The 13812-nt window shown below is 44.3% G+C and overlaps 1 protein-coding gene across 3 annotated transcripts in view; it reads right to left on the reverse strand.

Moving 5' to 3' along the window:
- Window positions 1–7396, reverse strand: part of CWF19L2 (CWF19 like cell cycle control factor 2) — a 61772-nt gene extending 54376 nt beyond the window's left edge. The window contains exon 1 of one of the 3 annotated variants that reach the window (XM_063148949.1): window positions 7376–7396. The gene's annotated coding sequence lies outside the window, so the exon portion shown is untranslated. Of the gene's footprint in view, window positions 1–5859; window positions 5900–6109; window positions 6180–7375 lie in introns of those variants that run through there. The other 2 variants (XM_063148947.1, XM_063148950.1) reach the window with 2 other exon arrangements.
- Between the last annotated feature and the right edge of the window lie 6416 nt (window positions 7397–13812).

Raw genomic sequence — 13812 nt, forward strand, 5'->3', positions numbered from 1 at the left:
GCAGTGTGAAATACTGCCAAGCACTCCATCACCTCAGCAAATACTGATCACTGCAAAAAGCCACCTGTTAGGCTTTTAGGAGGAAATACCTGATCGTACTTCACCAGCAAAACCTGCTGATTTCACAGCTTCTTTAGAGCTCTAATACTGTGAACAGTGATACTGTTATGTACTGTTTGTTGTTTGCTTTTCTTTAATTTTAAGTTGTATTTCCTAAGAAAATAAAACAAAAAATGTAAACGAAAAAATTAAAGGGAAAAGTCTAATCAAAAACATCAAATAAGATATTTCCAAAAATAATGGATTGCAAATATCAAATCAATTTTTTCAGAAATATTAAGTATTTTCAAAAATATAAATAAGTAAAACTAAACACAAAATTTCTTGTTTATGCAATGAACTTGGTTTATGCTATCAATTTATTTTCATTGTTTCAGTAATATACATTATTTGACCGAGGTCTTATTTATCTACACTCAACTTCCAATCTGTCAATAATCCTTAAAAACTAAAAGGCAGGATTTTCTGCACAAGGAATGGCCAAATCACATCACCCTCAGAGGCCAAAGAGTGAAAGACTCAAAGTCCATGGAAAAAGCCTCAAGTAACAGAAGAGCAACCCTAAAATACAAAAATACCATATGAAAAAACAGATACAAGAGTAATCCAAATTTTGAAGTCTTGATAAGAAGTGTTCATGTCTAGGAAAAATATACATCTCTGCATTCACCACAATACCCATCTGACTATTTTCTTGCTGTAAAGTTTTAAACAAAAATAGCAGTGCCATGAACTATCATGTTCATCAAAACAAGATGCTGTTTCTGGAGCTTTCTAATGATTTGCATGTCAACACTTAATTATTTGATTACTGATCATTATCATAAACACTATCAGCCACTGGGTTTTATCAGTGCAGTTTGGAAAACAGACAAATTAAAGACTACACAAATAAAAGAATACATTTCCAAGATTTAAAAGAGAAATCTTGATCAAAGAATTGTGTGGCATTTTGGTTCATAGAAACAAGTGCAAGCTCCATATTTCATAACAAAAAGCTCCTTAAGGTGAGTTGGCTGAACATCTGATCTTTCCAGAAACAGATCTACAGTTATTTCTGCAAATTCCTCAGATTACCAGAAGCAAAGACTACACAGCTTTCCAAGTGTCTTTCCCAAAGTAAAAGGATTCCAGAATTACAATCACCAAGTAACTGTCTTGACTGCAATAGCCAGCTGTGATAAATTCCTGATAATCTCTTGCTGCTTTTCTAAGCAAGACAAACAAAACACATTGAGAATAAGCGTCGCAATAGTTTTCTCCCAGTTCCATTCATAGAATCATGGAATATCCTGAGTTGGAAGGGACTCACAGAGATCATCAATGTCCAACTCCTGCCCCTGCAAAGGACACCCCAAGAATCACACCATGAGCTTGAGAGCTTCTTGAATGCTTGTAGAACTCTGTCAGGCTGGTGCTGTGACCATTCCCTGGGCAGCCTGTTCCAGTGCCCAAACACCCTCTGGGTGAAGAACCTTTCCAAAACATCCAACCTAAACCTCCCCTGACAAAACTCCGGGCCATTCCCTCATCATAGAGCAGAGATCAGTGCCTGCCCCTCCTCTTCCCCTCACAAGGAAGCTGCAGACCACGACAAGGTCTCCCCCGAGTCTCAGTCAGTCCTCACAGGCCTGCATCCTCCAAGCCCTTCACTGTATTTGCTGCCCTCCTTTGGACCCTCTCCCATAGTTTAATGTCTTTTTTATGTTGTGGCACCCAGAACTGCCCCCAGCACTGGAGGTGAGGCTGCCCCAGCCCAGAGCCGAGCAGAGCAGGACAATCCCCTCCCTGAATCCCCTCCACTGCAGCAGGCAGCCCAGCCAGAATCAAAGAAAGGCAGAGAAAGTCAATACACTTAGGACATTAATCTGCTCTCACACAGGCAGCAACAAGTCCATTTCTGAAAATCAGACAGCAGAGTATTGACATGGCAACTATGACATCCTCAGGCTTTCACATTATAAAATGCTAAATTGACTTTTCACAGAAATAACAGAGTATCTACAGGGGAAGTCTTAAAAATATTGCCCTTTTACATAGCTATATTAGATTATTTGGTCCATAAATGGGAAGAGGAAACATTAAATTAGTTAAAAAAAAAAAAACTACTTTCATTCTTAAATTTCCCTATCACCCAAATAAGTAATAAAGGAATCTCTACAGCTTCCTTTGGCCCACATGGGCTTGTATAGGATAAAATGCTTATGATACACTTCTGCTGGCACATTCTAAAACTTTGGTATAGAAAAGGGGGTGTGGGGGGAAACTCCCAAACTTCAATATCTCCTCACTTCAACTTTTTGATCTTACTGGAAGGAAAATAAATAGTTCAAGGACATTCATAAGATGATGAACACAGCAATTCCACAAGCAACAGCAAAGAAAACCATTTGATCCTTAATTTAAGTTTCAGTATTACCCCAATGCACCCAAGAGAATATCTGAAAATCAAAGAATCTGACTTCGCTTTAGGTTGCTTGGAAGTGAAAACATAACAAAGTGGAAATATAACACAGACTCCATACTGTGACTTTCAGTAAGAAGCTGAAAAGTCCCATCAGGAAGGTTTCTCATCAGCCATATAGGGATCAAGCATCTCTAATGGTTAACTTCTGTAGAAAACAATGTCACTGTCTCCAGATCCATTCCTACACTCCACAAAAAATGGACTTGAAGAATCATGCTGGCTAGTATTTCACAAATTACACTCCATTCTGTTTACCTGTACTGGATTTCTCAGCACTCTGACATTCTCAGAACTAAGAATCTAAACTAGTATCCCAACTAAAAAATGTCCAGCAATGCCCAAGGAAGCTGACGTGTATACAGGCTTAAGTTCAGAGTGATCCATCTCCAAAATATCCCTGCATCCTCCAGCAATTTGAGGCTCAACAACTTTTCAATCTACAGCTTCCAACATATACTTTGCATTTTAGGCCATTCTTGTCTGGATGAAGTGCAGTGCTGGTATTCGCAACACGCCGTACAAGAGACTCCAGAATTTCTCTGTGCATCATCTGAAAGTTCACTTCTTTTGTCTGCTTTAAGCTGGCTACCTGCAAAATCCTTAACACAACCTAGTTCTTAACCTGAAAGAACCAGCAGATAGCACTTTCTATTCCCTTCTCCATATCATTTAACAATTTTACAGAACTTTCTTGTATTAACTTTATTTTCAGCCTATCTTTCCTTGTCTCAAAACCTCTAGAGTCCTTTGCCAGTCCACACCATCATCATCTCTGCACCTTTCTTCCCACCTTCTAAAAGGTTGTTTGGTTCTTTGTGAGATGCTGGGACCAGGGCTGCATAAACTATTTTTAATTGCACAGAAATGGGTAACAAGCCTGTGCAACCACTTCCTTTGTTCTTTATTCATCTCACAGTGGTTCTAACATTTGATCAGCTTTTGTCTAAGCAAAGACGTAGCATCTTTATACAGCTATTTATTCCCCAGTTCTAAGCTGTGAATGGTAAAAGCCAACACTGAGCCCACTGCTGTACAAGGAAAATGTGTTTGCCTTACTCCAGAAAATTAGGGTTGTGCACTGGGTTTTCTTTACACAAATATTGCAAATGCATTTTAAAGACATTCATGTAGGAGTAATTTGTATTCATGGCATTTTAAAAATATGCTGAACAATACAATGATGCTCTGTTTCTTGCTCAAGACAAAGAAAATTACAGAATTCAACAAAGATCCTACATGCATACCTTTTAATACACCACAGCTTAGCAATAAGAAAAAATATCAAATTTTGTTTCATTCTAAAAACTCCAAATCACTTTCTCTAACATTCTTCATCAAGGCTGATGAGCAGAATCTAAACCTACAGGAATACACTAACACTGAGAGTTAGGGCCTATGAAGCTGCAATACCATCAAAGAACTCTTTGAGACACATCCCAACAGCATAGCGGGGTGCTAAGTGCAGCACTCTTTGAGACATATCCTGACAGTGGAGCCAGAAGTGCAGCCCCCCCTGCCCAAGAGACCAAACTTTCTAGCAACTACAGGAACTGTGCCAAAGACAAGCTGTGCCCGGGACAAAAAGGCAGTGAAGTGGTGCTGCCCCTGTGCACAGCAGAGACCTCAGGGCCAGCCAGGAGAGCAGGCACCCGGAGACACTGCAGGAGCCAAGGACTCAGCAGGAGCAGCCCAGACTGCGGCACACCAACACTGCAAGGGTGTAACAGCTCAGGGACTCAGCTGGTCAGGGCCCCTCCCTGCAGGCACCCAGCTCAAACTGGCCTTGTGCTCTGCACCATGATTTAATTGTTGTAAGGATTCAGATGTCTCTGACTCTTCCATGGAAAACCTGGGGTCCAGCTGGTAAGGGAAACTTGTCTGACTGAGTGTGAGTGCTGTGTATAGGGAATCAAGCAGAGCACACGTTGGCCCCCACTGGAGTTGCCCTCCACAAAGGGCTTCAGTGCCAGCAGTGACAGCCTTGGGTGGTGGGAGTGCATCCCAGGTGGGGGACTGTGCTTCCTGAATGGTCAGCCAGGAGAGCTTCCTCAACCCCATCACTGGAGTTTTTCAAGACATGACTGAACAGAGGACTAAATAATCTCACCTAGGCTCCCTTTCCCACAAGGGGTTGGACCAAGTGATCCTTCAAATCTTTCCAGCCAGGGCTGTTCTAGGATTCTAATCCAGTGGCACTGGGCCAGGCAGCTTGCTGTACAAGTGGCACCAGCTGAGATGGAAAGATAAACAGGATAATAGTGCCCCGCGAAAGCTTTGCTTGCTGCTAAGAGTATTTTCTGGACATCCAAGAGGTTGAGCTGAGCAAAGGAGCACTCTTAGACATATACAGCAGTTCAACTTAGAGCAACAGACATCTTAACAACATCAACAAACTTTTGCAGGGTAGTGTGATTCACTACTACTAAGTTGAAAGAATTTTTCTTCAACTGCTTGTCAAAAGGGGGGAAATCACAGAAGAAAACTTTTATTGCCAAGAAATGGTTCCATAACTGTACAAAGGAGATGCTCACATGATGTATTACATAAAATCCTCTGTCCTTCTGCTTTGCCTTGAGAAAAAGAAAAGGCGTCACTGTTGTGTAAGCATCAGGCTATCCAGACCATTTTCCCACTACTTTTTTTCTTGCACTATCTTTGCCCAGGAAGATTTGGCTGCTGCTTACTCTGGCCTTCCTTTTATCAAAACCCCATCATCACAACCTCATTCTCTTTCCATACTCTGTCTTTCTCTTACACTTCTCTAGTTATCCCCCCTTAAACCCCAAAACAAGCCATGTCACTTAAATGATGCGCTGTTTGTAACTTCAGCATTCACTCTACCTACAAGTCACAACAAGAATCACCACAAATACCAAAAACAGGCAGGTTTTGAACAACATGCATCAGGATTAGCACGGGTCTCCAAGTCACAGCATCTCTTCCAAAGCACCTTTGAGTGGGAGCCTCCTAATTCTTGTCTGACAGTACAGCAACATATCATTAGGCAAGTAATTGATCCTACAAAATCAGGCTCCCACTTCTTAACACAACTTCAAGTTGTTACCATTCCATGACCAGAAGGTTGCAATGGAGGGATACAGGCTCTGAAGGAAACACAGGCCACACGACAAGGAGAAGGAGTCGCCTTTTATGCCTCATTTAAGGAAAGGCTGAGACTGGGCCTGTTCAGCCTAGAGAAGGCCGGGAAGTGAGGGTAGGGTCATCTTATTAATGTATAAAAAAATCTGAAGAGAGAACGTAAAGACCCCGGCTCTTTCCAAAGGTGTAAGCACAGAAATACATAATAAGTGAAACACCAAGAGGATCAATACCACAAGCAGTAAAATCAGGCGGCTGTCACGCAGAAATGCCAGACTGCGTCCTGCCAGTGTGGGTGCCTCAGCCGAGCTCCCCCGGGCACAGGAGGGGCTCTGTCTCCCCACGGCTTCCCCGCCTCCGCCTGCCGCGGCCCGGGCAGCTTCAGGAGCGCACCGACCCCGCAGAGCACCCAGTCCCAAGCCCGGGGAACGGGGGTGTGCTGAGCAGCCCCGGGGCAAGGTTGGGCCGGGCCGGTGACCCCACCTGTGCCAGCGGCGCCTCCCGCTCCCGCCGCTCCCGGCTCCGCTCGCCCTGCGGCCCGCACGCCACCCGCACGGCCTGCCGGAAACCGCGCGGGGCCGTACGGCAGCCCCGCCGCGACACTGTCGTGAACGGCGTCCCGGGGAATGGCGGTGGGGGGCGGCTGCGGCTCCTCCCGGCGGGGCTGCGGGGCACGGCGGGGACAGCGGGGACAGCCGGGCACGGCGGGGACAGCGGGGACGGCTGGGGACGTGGGACACGGGGAGACAGCGAGGCACGGCAGGCACCTGCCCGGAGCCGGGTTCTGGTGCCGGCTCGGTCCCTCAGCCCCTCTGTTCTCGCCGGCGTCCGTCGCGACGCGCTCGGCTCATGCCAGGATTCTGGAATCATAGAACATCCTGAGTTGGAAGGGACCCACAGGAATCATCAATGTCCGGCTCCTGCACGGGACCATCCCCAAGAATCATACCATGTTCCTCAGAGCGTTGTCCAAATACTTCTTGAACTCTGCCAGGCTGGTGCTGTGACCATTCCCTGGGGAGCCTGTTCCAGTGCCCAAACACCCTCTGGGTGAAGAACCTTTCCTCAATATCCAACTTAAACCTCCCCTGACTGAGCTGCACGCCAGTTCCCTCAGGTCCGTCACTGCTCACCGCATAGAACAGATCAGTGCCTGCCGCTGCTCTTTCCCTCACGAGGAAGCTGCAGACCGTGATGAGGTCTCTCCTCAGTCTCCTCCAGGCTGAACACGCCAAGTGACCTCAGCCACTCCTCGGATGGCTTCTCCAGTCCCCTCACCATCTTCATTGCCCTCCTTTGGGCACTCTCTAACAGCTTTGTATCTGTCATATTGTGGCACCCAGAACTGCCCCCAGCCCTGGAGGTGAGGCTGCCCCAGCCCAGAGCAGAGCAGGACAATCCCCTCCCTTGCCCAGCTGGCCGTGCTGTGCCTGATGCCCCCAGGCCAGAGTTGGCCCTCCTGGCTGCCAGGGCACTGCTGGCTCATGTCCAGCTTGGCACAGACCAGGACCCCCAGGTCCCTTTCTGTGGTTCTGCTTTCCATCCTCTCATTCCCCAGTCTGTCTGCACATCCAGGGTTGTCCCATCCCATGCACCCAGGTGGGTTCCCCACGCCTTTCTCAGAGCTCACCAGCCTCACAGGTGGAGGTCACAGCAAATACCATGTCATGGCACAGCAGCTTATTGGAACCCTGTGCTGCTTGACCAACAGGACCACACAGTCCTGCAATTGGCATTAAGGAAACTTACCTGCCCACCAACCCAGAAGCCACTCCAGCAGTCACACTCGTACCACCCGAGCTGCTCTGGCAGCTCCACACTCCATGGTCAGACAAGGTTTCCTTACTGGCTGGACCCCAGGTTTCTCATAACAAAGTCTCTGACATTTCAATCCTTAAAATAGTTTAAATCACAATACCACAACAAAATAGTCTGAGCTGGGTGCCTTCAAGGAAGGACCCCAAATGAAGAAACCTCAGGGCTCTTATACCCTCACAGTCCAAGCAGAGTCGTGTCTGGAACCCTTGGCTCCTTCCTGTCCCTGAGTGTCTGAGCACCTGGCTGGAATCACACATCTCTGTGCCCTTTGGGAGTTTCCCAGTATCTTGGCTCAGGCTTCTCCCCAGAGCTCAGCCTGCAGCTGCACACCGAGCACTTAATGTAATCCTCAACACGGGGGATACTGAGATCCAGGCTCATCCCTCCTGCCAGGCTGAAATTCCCTTGCACAGACCCTGGCCTGCATGTCCAGACCAGCATTAAGAGAGTGAGCAAGGAAATGTGGCCCAAAAATGCTCACAGGCGCCAGAGCCATGCAGAGCCCAGTGCTCCCCACTGGTGCGAACAGCTCCAGGTGATCTTCCAGGCACTTTCTTGCCCAGTTGCATCCACTTCAGTGCATCCATGCTAGACTGTGACCTTCGTAATGTCAGGGTGCTGGCTGCTCAGAATGTGCCTGGATGAGCAGAGAGAAATTCAGAAACACGTGCTCAAGCACTTGAAAGTTGCAGTTGGCCAACAGTATTGACAGGGCTTCTATGCCTCTGGTGCAACAAATGTTTATCTGGGAAATAATTTCTTTGGGGTGAGATCAGAGCATTATTAATGTGTCTGACATCAAGTGTGTCCACAGCTGCCAAGTAATAACGTTCTTTAGGCCAAGGTCTGAGCGAAGATCTTGGGTAATTTGTTAGCTATTTGCATGGGACAGTATGTTTTCAAAGTGATAACAGTAATTTAATCATCATCTCCATGGTGGTATTAAATGTGTAAATTGAATTTGCATATTTGTTCAATTTATGCTGACCGTTAACAGCATCTCAAGAAAAACCTGTTGTAGATCACCACTAGGAGTAGAATGATAACTGATAGACTTTCATAGGCACCATTTGGAAAAGCAGCATGTGAAACCTCTCCAGGGAGCCATTTACAGAGCAAACAGATGGATACAGAAGATGTTCCAGCAGGATTGACTAATGCTACTTCCAGTCCTTGGCTATATGCAGCAAAGTACACTGCTTGAGAGAGGAGAAGCAAGAAAAGAACATGTTTGCCCCATTAAGGAAAGCCTCTTCTCTGATTGTGATGTGCTCTTCTCACCAGCAAATTGGTTTCTTTCCATCCCAGTGCTACCACTTGTTCCAGGCAGGCAGCAGAGGATCTCAAGTGGCTGCTCTCTAACTTGCTCAGCACACAGACAGGCATATGGGCTTAATAGATGTGTATTAAATCTAAACAGAAAATTGATAGTCCATGAGCTGAGCCAACTACTTGTGACTGAATCAGTTTAGGAAGTATTTGAGAATGGGAACAGAAAGTCTGAAAACTGGCATAACGTGAATAGTGACAGATGTGGACAATTTGGGAGTGAGAACAGGGAATGTATTTTCTACAGCAGAAAGTTACAGACAAAGAAGAGGATTCAAAGCACAGGATGAGTTCTTGCAGTGTTACGTGCTATTCTTCATACCATATTCTGTAACCCTCCATGTCATTAATAGGGTGGTTCTGTAAATTTTAATTTAAAACTATTTTCCAATACTCCCGGTTTCAGGAAAGAATCTATGACACAAATACGCTCTAGAATCTCAGAAACTGAAGAACAGTAAAACATAGAAAGTTATATCTGAGAGCTGCCTTTAATTTTTAAGTCAGTGGTTAGGGAAATGGTGGCATAATTTAGTTTCATTTCCTCTCCTTGTTCAAGGTAAGTATTTCCTCAAAGGAAGCAGGTAAAAACTAAAGTTTACCCTTATTTCTTTCAAGATATTAGTATGTCTGAGAGCTCCTCACAGGCTCAGAAAACATCAGTGAGCCTAGAGAACTACTTCTTGGTATACCACTTTTAATGATCAGCTGGGCACCTCTGCTCAGTTGTCTAAATCTCTGTGCCAAAATGAAAAGGCTAAAAAAAACAGTAATGCCTTGGAGATACTGATTTTTGATGAACTTTAGGGAAGAACTGACCTTTAATAGTGAGGTTTTATTTTCCATTTAATGGTACATTTTACATTTTCTCTGAAAGAAACTGGTGGGTGACTCTCCAACTGACTTGTGTTATAAACCTCCATGCTTCTAACTTTCACTACATGCCTTCAACTCTCAGCTTGATGTTTTATTTTTATTTCAAAAAGGTTAAATCCTCTCCACTCAGTGTGATCCTGTGCAGTTTTCTTTAAACAAGAGGCAAGGTTTCACTAAGGGGAAAGAGGTTCTTTTTTTCCTGAGAATACAAAGTCTTTTTCCACTGTGATGCTGGAGAAAATTTCTCACCTCAGTTATAACAACACATTAAGAAGTTCTCATACTAAAGCAAAACAATGTCCAGTAAGATGCTGATAAGAAGACAGAAAGGGGACACACCCTAGTCAAAATGTACTTAGTTTCAGTTAATTCTCATTCTGGTAATTTTTAAAACCACCTAGTTTTCAGTTGCTATTGGGACTATTGAGCAGTCCTTTACATTCAGTTATGAGGGATTACTTAGACTCAGGGAATTTTCGTTGTCTTAAATAATAATGCCAGTCCTTGGAGAAATTGCAGCAGAAAAAAACCAAACAAACATAGAATGATGCAATTACAGGGAAAAGCATATTTCTTTCATAGAAATTTCATTGTGTTTACTCAGGAGAAAATTAAAGCAACTGTGTCTAAATTTAGTGCCATGAAATGATAGAACACCTCACCCAAAAATCAATGCAGCAGCAATGCCCAGGTTATTAGCTGCTCTTGCCTGAATTGTGCTGTGAGTGCCTCAATTGTGCAGTGAGCACCTGAAGTGAAAAACCAGACAATTTTCTACTGTCCATCAAGAAGAGTGCTCCTGGCAGCAACAAAAGAGCCCCAGTGACATTGAGGCTCCTGACAGCCTCGACTGGAAAAGAGAGCTCAGCTTGCAATGAGAACAAATGAAGAGGCTGTGGTGGATCGAACAATGATTCACCCCTTGTTCCATATTCAATAGCAAATTGTGAGTTGTCTGCCCCTGAGCAATAGTTATTTTGTTAATTTCCTCAGCTTCTTTGAAAAGAGATTATAATTTCGGCCATAGTTCAGCAGACCAGGGGGGTGTGGTTTAGAACATCCATTTTCACTCTCCCCACCCAAGTTTCATTACCATAATAAAGTGAATCCTTTGTCTGGGAAATTCTCCAGAGACAATTTAGCAGTTCTGGGTTAGTGGTTGGACTCGGTGATCTTGGATTAGAGGCCTTGTCCAACCTAAACGATTCTATTTTTCTACTAATAAATATTTTGTGAGGTAGCTGCTACACATGTGAAATAACTTGTTCAGTTCATTTCTTGGGAAGCATTTACATGTTTTGTTTGTTTGGCTTTTTTTCTTTTGAGAAGTTGAAAAGAGTTTTATCAGACAGGAAGCTCACAGCAAGGATAACACTCATCCTCTCTGTGATTTTTGAGACTGGCCACACACCTTTGGGGAGAAATGACTACATCTTCTTGTGCCTGCTCATCTTGGAGAGGTCCAGAGCTGCACATGTCAGGGAGCTTCAGATCAGCTACTTCAAAAGTGAGACACAAATACTGACTCAAGATCATCTGGCTGGGGCAGGGGATCAAAGCCCTGGGCTTTCATTTATCAGTCCCTCTCCATCTGACCAGTGCAATAGAAACTAAAATACTCTTAGAGGGACTTTCAATTCAGTGCAATGGGTTGGTTTTGGTTTTAAGTGAGATTAAAGCACATTTTTGGCTATTAAAGGTAGGCCAGCTCCAGAGGCCACGTTGTAGCCTTGTCCCACAGAGTTGTATCAGCTCATTTGTTGCAAGAGCAGCAATACCTTAAAGTGATGTTGGAGACACTGTACAGAGTAACCACAGCCTTTGGCTGCTCCTGAGACCTTGGAGCTGTCTTTGTCCTCTTCTCCTGCAGTGCTGTGGCTCAGTCCAACACACACTCACATGGGCAGCACACAGCAAACTGAAGGGACCTGCAGAAACTGTCCCAGCTGGACTGTACATGTGGAGTATTGCAGTAGAGTCTCCTCCTTTCACTGCAATATGGAGAATAAAAATAGTTGAGAGCATGTCTTTTTCTTATGAAAAGGTGAACACTTGTGGGAAAAAATTGTTGACACCAGTGAGGTCTTGCTCCATGGAAATGGCTCCAAGGCACTACAGCACCGTGATGATAATTGTACAGAGAATTTGACTGCCACACAGAGCGTTCATAATTGTCTCTTTCAGCAGCAACTTGAACAATTTACTCCTCTCCAATTTTCACCCCTCGATTCCTGAAATTGCTTTTCATTTTTCTTTGTGTTATACTACTCTGTTTAGAGAGAAGGGCAATTTCATATCCAATTCTTGTCTTAGCCCTTGACCCAGAAATAGCTGTAAATACTGAGTAATATGCCTGACATCCCGAGTCACTGTCTTTGTCACTGCTCTTGACAGGAAACCCTCTGACAAGTGCGACACTACCAGCTTGTCTTCCACTCACCTTCTGAAGCACAAAGGCCCCTCCAGGCCTCTGCTGATGCTAACACACAGGCTGCACTAAGCAAGCATATCTGAAAGCATATGCCACCATGCTGGATACCACCAAGCTGGAAAAGAGACCCTAAGTGGAAGGACACTGGATTTCTTTTAGTGTGCTTCTTAAGCTCTTCTGTCCTAGAAGTTTCAGAATGGGAAAGACCATAGTATGTCCCATAGTCAAGTTCCATTTAATATTTCCCCATGATGTGGTTTCAAGCCCTCACCCTGCCTTTCAGAAGCATCTCAGGGAGCTGCTGACACAAGCAAGATACAAACACATCCCTGCAGGGTGTCCTGCCAAGAGGGTGGATTCAGAAAGGGATTGTTCACACAGGAATAATGTCTTATTATGAAGTCTTTGTGCCTTGTAAAGCCAAGTGCTTTTTATACAGGGAAGATGGGCAAGAAGTGATTTTTGACTCTATGTTTCCTCCTGCCTGTTCTCCCAGGAGACCACTTGGCATGTCAGTCTGAACAAGTGGATTGACTCAGACAGGATGAAACTGAGAGGATTATTTGGAAAGAACAAAGGTGAGGCAAGAACTCTGGCCGTCCTAACAAACCTCCTACCAGGGATATCGGAGTGATAAATCTAGCTGTGGCCTGCAAGCTGGCTCCATGTCTTTCAGGTTTTGTTAACAGAAATGAGAGAGAATGAGAACAGCACCAGAGACTGCACAATTGTGTTTATTTAATCTGCAAGATATCAACAGAAAGAAAGAGATTAATCTCAGTGATTCCTCTAATTTAAAGCGTACAGATAAGCTACATCTGCATAATCAGCATTTCTTCATTAAAAGGAATTGGTGCAAATGTTTTTCACTTCAGAATACCTTCTAATTTACAACCTTGCCAGATACAGCCTGAGACTCAAGAAGAATGCAAGATAAATAATTATATTTTTTCTTTTTTAATGTATTCTTAATACTCAACAGTTGGGTCAGAGGAAATATGTCCTCTCATTGTGGTAGCTTGGTGAGAGGCATTGATGAATTCTAAATGAAACCCCCTCTGAACCTCCCTCAGAATATGGGATGAAGACAAAAGGGTCACGTAGGAACTGCTAGGGACTGGTTCTTAGATAAATGAAAACCAGCATCAGGCTAGTTACCAGATGGTCTCCTTATTAAAGGGCTTTATGTCAAAATCTTCCAGACTGTGATGCCTGTAAGAAGTCCAGAGATAAATAACTGAGGAGAGGATTTGAATGGGAAATATAAAGTGTTAGGATTTTCAAGGACTCGAGCATGTCATTACTTATGAGTCAAGGAGTTATTTCTGTATTGGTAAATTAGGAAATCTAATGTGGGTGAGAATTTAGAGGCCATGAGACCAGAGAGGAAATACATAAAGGAAGGTGAAAAGATGGATGGCACACACAAACAAGTCCTCAGAAAGGGATGCTGTGCACAAAAAACTGATTTGCAAAGGAAGAAGGGGTGGGGGGGGGAACCCAGCAGATTTGTGTTAATAGATTTAGAGAGGACAGGAGAATGTGTAAAGGCCATGTACTGTGCAAATCCCTTTTGGAAACTAAGCAAGAGGCAAGCGGGAAAAAAAAAGAATGAAAAACTTCTTCTCTGTTTCTTATCCTTGCCGTCTTTAACTAGAAGAATAAGGCAGTGTGAAAAGCTGGGGAACTTTGAAATTGGAACTGAAGGCAGGATTTGCTTTCTAATAGCAGG

This window comes from Melospiza melodia, chromosome 2 (assembly GCF_035770615.1).
Source record: "Melospiza melodia melodia isolate bMelMel2 chromosome 2, bMelMel2.pri, whole genome shotgun sequence".
NCBI lineage: Eukaryota > Metazoa > Chordata > Aves > Passeriformes > Passerellidae > Melospiza > Melospiza melodia.